Source organism: Alexandromys fortis, unplaced genomic scaffold, assembly GCF_014885135.2.
Source record: "Alexandromys fortis isolate MF-2015 unplaced genomic scaffold, M_Fortis_MF-2015_v1.1 scaffold_494, whole genome shotgun sequence".
NCBI lineage: Eukaryota > Metazoa > Chordata > Mammalia > Rodentia > Cricetidae > Alexandromys > Alexandromys fortis.
In genome coordinates this window covers 5517-15276 of record NW_026068360.1, presented here as the reverse complement: position 1 = coordinate 15276, position 9760 = coordinate 5517, and the positions used below count along the sequence as shown (strand labels likewise).

At 37.3% G+C, this 9760-nt stretch overlaps 1 protein-coding gene across 1 annotated transcript in view; it reads left to right on the top strand.

The window, feature by feature from the left end:
- Positions 1 to 7848, top strand: part of LOC126495405 (cancer/testis antigen 55-like) — an 85425-nt gene extending 77577 nt beyond the window's left edge. The window contains exons 12-15 of the mRNA XM_050133011.1: positions 657 to 756; positions 3553 to 3651; positions 6150 to 6245; positions 6356 to 7848. The gene's annotated coding sequence lies outside the window, so the exon portion shown is untranslated. The remainder of the gene's footprint in view (positions 1 to 656; positions 757 to 3552; positions 3652 to 6149; positions 6246 to 6355) is intronic.
- Positions 7849 to 9760: the final 1912 nt, after the last annotated feature.

Here is a 9760-nt window from a genome sequence, read left to right as displayed (position 1 = left end):
AAAGAATTTCCTTGGATTTCAAGGGGCTGATGTGGGAGTATCATATATCAATCTGTTGATTTCATTGGTTAAGCAATAAAGAAACTCCTTGGCCCTGATAGGTTAAAACATAGGTGGGAGGAGTAAACAGAACAGAATGCTGGGAGGAAGAGGAAGTTAGGTAAGACTCCTCAGACAGACTTCACGCAGCTCCTCTCAGAGCGAGACACATGCGATGAAGCTCCGACCCAGGATGGACGTAGGCTAGAATCTTCCCGGTAAGCGCACCTTGGGGTGCTTACACACATTATTAGAAATGGGCTAGCCCAGGTGTGAGAGCCGAGAAAAGGCTAGATATTATGGGCCAAGCAGTGTTTAAAAGAATACAGTTTGTGTGTTGTTATTTCGGGGCATAAGCTAGCTGGCGGCCAGGGTGCTGGGGACGCAGCCCCGCTGCTCCAGTTACAACAAGGGGCTAACCACATGAGAAGACATATAGTAAGGAAAAGAAGTACTTCTAGAATCTATATAAATCTAAGTTTATTTCTTGGGTTCCCATCTGAATATTTTTCCTGTTATGATTTCCTTTTTCATAGTATAAAATATGTCAATTCAATTTTGTTTCGATTGTTTTCATATTTGTATAAAATATGAGCCTTTGTTGTTTTGTTTTACAGGCTGAAAGCTGACAATGAACATTACCAGCAGTTTATGGATCTGTTTAAGCAGTGGGAGTTGGAGAAGCAGAACTATGAAAATCAACAAAAACACTTAATTGTTGGTATCACAGTTAGCTTTATAATTAATCTTTTATAGCAAGGTTTCAAGTAGGAAAATAGATGCTTGCCTTATATTAGACCTTTGAAACTAAACCAAGGTGCACTATGAATTGTTGCCCATGTTCTTGTCCTGCAGAACTATAAACCACAGAAGTATAGGCAAATATCATACTTACAAAATCCACTGGGTTTCTTATAGTAGTTGGGATTCTAGTAATTTCAAACAAAAGAAACTTTTTTTTAAAGAACAAAAGTAGTTACTTCTTGCTGTGAAGTAAACCATGGGTAAAAGTAGTTTTAGATCCACTTGAATGGGAACCAGGAAGTGTTTTAGTTAGTGTCTTTCTAGATGTTGTTGCGTCTGTTTGTTGATCATTATTGAAGTTACTAAGTTAATCCTGTGTTAGCTACAACTTTAGAAAATGGGAAAAACTTTGTCACTACCCTTGGTACAAAATTCCTGTAGAACAACATCCCTGAGTTATTGGTAGTCATTTGCCCATTCCCAAACAAAACATTGTACTAAGAATATGATTTGGTTTAACTTTTCTTTCCTTTATTTCTTTCCTCCCTCTTGCACTCTTTCCCTTCCTCTACTTTCCTTTTCCTGTTTTCCCCCCTCTCTCTCCCATTCTCCCCCATATCCCTGACTCCTCCCCTCTCTCTTTCATGTGGCTTGAAATTGAAGCCAGGGCCTTTTACAAAGTAGTAAAGCACAGCATGGCCAGACCACAGCACCAGTCCAGAAAATGGTTTACTTTTAAAATCCAGAGCTATAATACAACTCAAGTCCCGCTCACATATTGTATTAGTTACTAGATTTCTTCTTTCATTAGTTATAATCATCAAAAATTCAAATTGAAGATCTGGGGGAACTGATCATATCAGATAATTTTGGAGTTGGTAGATCAGCTCAGTTTTGGAAATGTTAAGTTTGAGGTAGGCAAGAAATTTTTCTAGGAAGATGCTCGATAGACCACTGCTATATGAATCTGGGATTCAGGAGAGCACCCTGAACTAAAGACACAAAGTTGAAAATTCTTAGCTTAAATGCAGTTTTTAACCCGTAAACCAGGATGAAATCACCAAGGGAATGATTAAAATGTAAGTGGGAAGTATGATGATAGGCCACTAGAGGCATAGTTGGTAGAAAGTAAGCTACCCCAACTGAAGGAAGTATTTGTAAAGAAAAGACCATTAACTGTCTCATATACTGCTTATAGAACAAATACACTAGATTCAACAGCAGGAAGTCATTGGTGTATTGAATAGAAGATTTGGTTGGAAAAGTGAGCACAAAACTAGTTAGAAGCAGGTGTGATGGGGAACAACTTTAGTTCTAACGCTTGTAAAGCCAAGGCAGGTAGATCTCTAACTTCGAGAGCAGCCTTGTCTACATAGTGTAGTACAAACAAGACAGTAAGACTGTCTGAAAAACAAAACAAAAATGAATTAGAATGGGTATGGGACAGAACAGAAAAGAAAGGACTGGCTAGTATGAGAACAAATAAAATAGAGGTTTGTAGAGTTTTCTTTTTTGTTTGGTCTGGACTTTGAGCTAAGTGAAATAACGTGTTTTTGTGTTAATAGGAATAATCTTTTTGTCTTTTTGGTTTTTTGAGACAGGGTTTCTCTGTGGAGTCCCGGTTGTCCTGGAACTCTTTCTGTAGATCAGACTGGCCTCAGACTCACAGAGATCCTCCTGCCTCTGCCTCCTGAGTGCTAGTATTAAAGGCATGTGCCACCACTGCCAGGCAATAAGAATAATGTGTAGGGCAAATGAATTATTTCCTTTTTTGTGATCATGGGGGCCTGAAATTAGAACCTAGAGTTTCATGCATGGAAGAAAATGCTTCTGAGCGCTAAGCTATATCCCCAGACCTTTATTTCTTTTACTTTTGCGACAGGGTTTTATTAAATTTCCCAGGCTGGCCTGTAGTTCAGGCATGCCTTGACCTTGTGATCCTTGTGTGTCATCCTCTCAAACAGCTGCTATGGCAGACTGACGTCAACTGGCTTGGCTAGAGAGTCAAATTCAAAATAAAGGATAGAGGAGATAAAAGCTGAATTCTTGAGAAAGAATGGGCATGGGAAGCAAAACTGGGGAAAGAGTAAGTACGCTGTACCTGAGAAATGAAAGCACAGGTAGATATAGGTTGGCAAAGAGAGACTCGATGTTTCCTTTATATGGTTTCTGTATACTTAGTGAAATAAGGTAATCAGGTGCTGAAAACGTTACCACCAGCTAGACTAGCTAGAACTGAATTTTCCAAACTTGGGTTTTAGAAAAGTACAAGCAAGAGAGTTAAAATTAACTATATTGTAGATATTGAGATCTCAAAGAATAAGCTATTACATGGATATGAAGATTTTTTGCTTGTTCTCACGTGGTGGTGCGTGCCAGTAATATCAGATATTTAGGAGGTTGAGGAGGAAGCACAAGTCCCAGTCAGCATGTACAAGAGAGGGTGATGTGACCCTGTCCTAAAAGTTAAATAATTCATATTTGATGACTACCAGATCACTATATTGAAAATTAGTTATTTTTAAAATTACTTAAACTTCGATGTAATTTTTTTGTCAAAGTAAAATGTTAAATGTATTCATTTAATCGAAAAAAAAAACAAAAAAAAAAACAAAAATTATTCCTTTTGACTTCAGAATGGAGTTATTCTTTTGCCTTAAGGAATGTACCTTAAAGATACTATGTTTACCTATAATATTTGAAGCCTAAAAGAACAACAAATATATTTTACCAAAATATTATTACATAAGCTTTCTTTTATGTTTGTAGAATATTTTACAACAACAGAAAAGGATGCTAAGACAGTGTAAAATTAAACAAAGCCAGAAAATGAAACTAATTATGCAGATGTATACACAATACGTGCAGGTATGTTGACCAAGAAACATAACACCATAGAAAATATGTGTATAATTTTTTTGCAGGTTGATTAAAGAAACATTTTGATATAAAGTTTTAACTGTTTTTCAGTTTGAATTGTTATGGACAAAAGTTTTAAGTATGACTGTAGAATTCTAATTGTTTTGTGATGATTATTCAAGATAGGAAATGGCAAATTAGTAATTTTACCTAGCAGTGTACTTATGCATCATAGCCATAGCTGATTAACACTTGGGTCATCATTTTCCATTTATCTGAGATCAAGTCTATGCATCTTTTTTACATTATCGTCTGTATTTATATCCCCAGTCTTTTTTGAAGAGGAAATATTAAACTGAAATTATGGACTTTTTTTGTTTTCAAAAGTATTGTTGAAGTATTTTCTGACATATTCAGTTCCAGAACTGTTGCAATGACCAAAATGACTGTATTTGCTGCTTTATAATGATTAGAGATAGCCAAGAAAGTACTAGACAATTGAGGAGATTTTTAGATTGAGAGTTGTCTATTTTTACATAAACATATTACTAAACTTGAGTCTAAATATTAAATAGTTTTAAAAGGATTTAAAAAGGTACATTCTTAAAACTTTTTTTCCATCATTTATTTCTTAAAGATTTCTGTCTCTTCCCCCCAGCCGCCTTCCCTTTCCCTCCCCCTCTCCCAATCAAGTCCCCCTCCCTCGTCAGCCCAAAGAGCAATCAGGGTTCCCTGCCCTGTGGGAATGTTTTCAGGGTGAGAACTTTTCAACTTGCTGTAATGTTCCCAAGGAACAGTTTTTTGATTGTTATCAATGTTTGATAAAGCTTTCATCTAAATAGTATCATCAGTAAATGTTTCCATTTACCATTAGGAACATTAGTGTAATGTTTAACTCTTCCATATCTTTTAAGTTCTCAAATTGAGCTATTTGTAGATTCAGTACTTTTCTCTGTGCAGTGGCTCATTATCTCATCAAATCTTCCTTACTGCTGTTAACCTTAACTCATTCTTTGTGCTATTAACCCTTATCATCTTTGTACAATGGAAACTCTTAAGTGATCTCTGTTCTTCAGTTCATCCTTCATAGGTCTGACATGTTGTCTTTCTGTAGCATCTCATTCTTCCTGCAAATCCATCAGTGATTTCTCATTTTTATAGATTTTTCAAATACATCTGAGATTTCCCCATGACTGAGTCTTTTAAAGCATCATTTACTACGTGTACCCATTATTCCCACCGCTAAACAATTGCTTTGTCTGACCCCACAGACTGTACTTCCGTGCTTTGGTAATCTTCTTCTCCCGTATGTTTAATTCTTCCTTATATATTGTTATTTATTTGCAAACTAAACTAGAATCATTTACCAGTCTGTGCTCTATATGTACAGAAAGCTGCATTTCTCTTTGCATTTTAACTTATTTGTAGTGTTGTTTATGTTTTCCTCACTGGAGAAAAAAGAAGTAATAGTCTATTATTGTTATTACTATTATTATTATTATTTAGTTTATTCATAGCACTTAATGTAGTACTTTTTGGGACACTGGGAAGTGGAACAATAGCTTTTGAGTGATAGCAAATGTTTAAATGGTATTTCTTCTCTCTGGATGTGATGATAAATGTCTATAATGCTACTATTAAGAAGGCTAGTATATCAAGTTTTTGGCTTGACTGAGCTATATAGTGAGACCTTGTCTTTAAAAAATGCTGCATATATATGAAGTTTTTTAAGTGCAAAAACCCCTGCATTGCTAATACGTGATATTTTTGAGACAAGTATCACTATATAGACTTATCAGGCCTGGGACTCACTTTGTAAGCCAGGCAAGCCTTGAACTCACAGAGGTCCATCTGCCTTGGCCGTACAAGTGCTTGGATTAAGGAAGTGCAGCACTATATACAGGTTAAAAATGTAATCTTTAACTTACTTAAATTAAAAAAGATCTCCATAGTATGGATCATTTTCTTCCCTGTAGTAAATGCATGTCACATTTACCACTAGTCCCAATAATATAACCTGACATTCAGAAACATCCTAGAATATTTCAAAATTATCTTATTCATGGGACCTTGCAGTCTATATGCAGATATCTCTTTTTCTGATTTTTTTTTTTTGAGACAGGTTCTCACCATGTTGTTCAGGCTTGCTTGTAGATCTGTATTCTCCTTCTTGTACCTTCAGAATACCTAGGCACAGTGTTTTCTTGTTGTTTGTTTGTTTGTTCTCGCTTCACCTGGACCATAACAGTTCACTAAGTCATTGTTGGGGGAAAAGTATGCTAATTTTGCCTCTTTAAAAATATTTGATTCATGTCTGACATATTTTTCTCCATTATATACTATTATTCATGTATTATTTATACTGTTTTTGAAAATTGGACTAATCATGATCATTATTTGAGTATTAATAAATTCTCACTTGTGAAAATCAGTTTTACAATTTAGAATCTAAGATGAAACATTATGGTTTATAACTGAACTCACCTTTTGTGTTTTATATCTTGAAGCACATGAAGGATAAGGATAATAATACACTTACTGCTTCATTCATTGAACTTAAAGAAGAGATGGCTGAGTATCAAAGGAAATATATGATGGAAACTGTAAGTTATATTTTCAGCTGTAAATTATATAATTTAGCAGAAGTATTTTATTTACTAAAATATGCATAATAACTAAAAATCATTGTTTATTTTCTCCTTCTGTGAGACAGCAGAAGCAAGATATTGCAAATATTCGGAAGTCTCTTCAATCTATACTATTTTCATGATTCTTTGAAGACAACTTGAACCTGTGTAAAACAATATAATTTTAATGTTAGATAAAAAGCATGTTTTTATGGTGGAAATCCAGGTTTAAATTTAAATGAAAACAGGCAAATGACTAACACCTATCCTTATATATGAAGGTTTTCACTCTTCTTGTTAAGTAGTGAGATTTTTCTCTCCAAAAATGTGAATTAACTTTTGTGAATAAAGATTAGTTTTTTTCTTTTGGCATTAGCATATTGCTTTATTTTAATTTTGAGACATGATCTCCCCATGTGACCCAGACTATTCTCCCATTTCTGGGCTCAAGTGATTCTCACACCTTAACCTTCAAAATACCTGTGATTTTTAATTTTTTTTGGCTTGTTACTAGCCAGTTTTTATTAATTAATTAATTATTTATTTTTTTATTAAAAATTCCCGCCTCCCATTTCCCTCCCCCTCCCCCCACACCTCTCCTCCTTCCTCTCCAGTCCAAAAGATCAGTCAGGGTTCCCTGCCCTGTGGGAAGTCCAAGGTCCTCCCACCTCCATCCAGGTCTAGGAAGGTGAGCATCCAAACAGGCTAGGTTTCCACAAAGCCAGTACGTGCAGTAGGATCAAAATCAAGTGCCATTGTCCTTGGCTTCTCAGCAGCCCTCATTGTTCGCCATATTCAGAGAGTCCGGTTTTATCCCATGGTTTTTCAGTCGGAGTCCAGCTGGCCTTGGTGAGCTCACAATAGATCAGCCCCACTGTCTCCGTGGGTGGGTGCACCCCTCGTGGTCCTGACTTCTTTGCACATATTTTCCCTCCTTCTGCTCCTCCTTGGGACATTGGGAGCTCAGTCCGGTGCTCCAATGTGGGTCTCTGTCTGTATCTCCATCCATCGCCAGATGAAGGTTCTATGGTAATGTGCAAGATATTCATCAGTATGGCTATAGGATAGGGCCATTTCAGGTCTTCTGTCCTCAGCTGCCCCAGGAACTAACTGGGGACATCGCCCTGGGTACCTGGGAGCCCCTATAGAGTCAGGTCTCTTGACAACCCTAAGATGACTCCCTTAATTAAGATTTATACTTCCCTGCTCCCATATGGGATGGTTGGGATAAAGGAAGAGTGGATATGGGAGCAGGGAAGTGATTTTTAATTTTTAATTTTCTAAGATATGTATAGTTCTTATGTTTGTACATATGAATAGTACTTATCTCAAAATTGAAAATGTTTATTGAATCTTTATAAAAAGCAGCAGCAAAAGATTGGAAATTCTCAATAGCTTTTTAAATATTTATTATTGTACTGTCCAAATAAAATATAAAAAGGCATGTGCCTGGCAGCATTCCTCTGTAGCAAGGTTTCAACTCTTTTATTGTAATAGTGAATTTATTTCTCTAACACTGTCAAATAATTTTATTGTCAGTAAAGATTATTTAAATTTAAGTTTTGTCTTCAGCATATTTTTATCACTCATAAAAGGTAGAAAAATATTATTATGGAATGTTAAATTAGCACTGTATTATGTTGTAAGTTTTTCTGTCTAGTCTTGTTTTTGAGACAGATTCTAACCATGTTTCCCAAACCAGTCTTGAACTCCAGAGCGGAAGTGAGCATCACATCTCAGCTTTCTAGATAACTTGTACCATAGGTGTCTGCTACAATGTAGAGCTTTTCTTTCTTGAAGGCAAATATTCAAGAACCCCATTTACATGTATATAATCTTCTTTATGCTTAGAAAAATATAAAGCCAATTTGAGGGAAATAAAATATTCTATGATGTAAAAACCTGAAATGGTCCTTTACATGCTATATGGTACTATGCCTATAGAGCCCAGGGCTGGGAAACTTAAAAACACAAAGACAGAGACACACAGAGAAAGACATGGAGACATGGGTCACTCTTGATACAAGAGTGCCAAGTTTATTGTGCTCAGGGGAAGCTTATATAGAGCTCTGGTCACACCCCAGCTCTTGGGATCTCTCAGCTGCAGCCCCGCCAGCCTGCCATCAGGGTCTTGTGCTCAGAACAGCTGCAGGCTGCTCAGAACAGAAGAAAACAAGTTGTTTTTGCTAAGAGCATCTGCAAACACAGGAAAAACAAGTCACTCACTGGGAATTCAGGGTCTGGGGATCCACCACCTCCAACTGTTCCCAACACTATGATTTATAAAATTTACTTAAAAAAAGAAGAAAACCCTTAAATTGTGTCTAAAAATAACTTAAATTTCCATGTGTATGTACATGCTGCCATGCTCCCTGCCACAATGATAATGGACTGAACCTCTGAAATTGTAAGCAAGCCCCAATTAAATGCTTTTTCTTTATATGGATCTCTGTGGGACAGGAAATAGAATTGATTTTGCAGGTTGGGATGGGATCAGGAGGGATCTGGTTGGGGGTATGTAGAGGAAGAAATTGTGGGGAAACAGCTGGAATTGGAGGGGGGTTGAGGGCAGTGTGGAAACCTAGTGTGATGTGGGATTTCTCTCTGTATGCTGTGAATGCCATTAATGAATAAAGAAACTGCTTTGGACCTATAGCAAGTTAGAACTTAGTTATGTGGGGTAAACTAAGCTGAATGCTGGGAGAAAGGAGGTGGAGTCAGAGAGAAGCCATGTAGCCCCACCAGAGACAAATGCTGGACTGAACTTTACCCAGTAAGCCACAGCCACGTAGCAATACACAGATTAATAGAGACGGGTTAAATAAATATGTAAGAGAGCTAGCCAACAATAAGCTAGAGCTAATAGGCCTAGAAATGATTTAATACAGTTTCTGTGTGGTTATTGCAGGTCTGAGCTGCCAAGAGGCTGGAACAACCAAGCGGCCTTTCTATAACACTAGTGTAGTGGGAACTTCCTAGAATCTATGAGAGGCCCTAGTGAGGGCCCCTAGTAATGGAGGATACAGAATCTGATCTGGGTTCTCAGTAGTCCTCATTGTCCGCTATGTTAAGCGAGTCCGGTTTTATCCCAGACTTTTTCAGACCCAGGCCAGCTGGCCTTGGTGAGTTCCCGATAGAACATCCCCATTGTCTCAGTGTGTGGGTGAACCCCTCGCGGTCCTGAGTTCCACTCTTTGGGCTGACGAGGGAGGGGGACTTGACTGGGGGAGGGGGAGGGAAATGGGAGGCGGCGGTGGGGATGAGACAGTAATCTTTAATAAATAAATAAATAAATAAATAAAGTAAAAAACAAAAAAAAGAATCTGAACTGGACATCTTTTGTAGCTAGGCAAGGGTTTTAGTAAGTAGCTGGGGTTGTTTTCATCAAGGTTTTTGGCCAACAGGGTTCTGTGGAGATTCTGAAACAATCCAGGCCCGTGCTAGGACAGAAGATTGCCTTGCAAAAACTGACAGTGCGGTTGGGGGTAGCA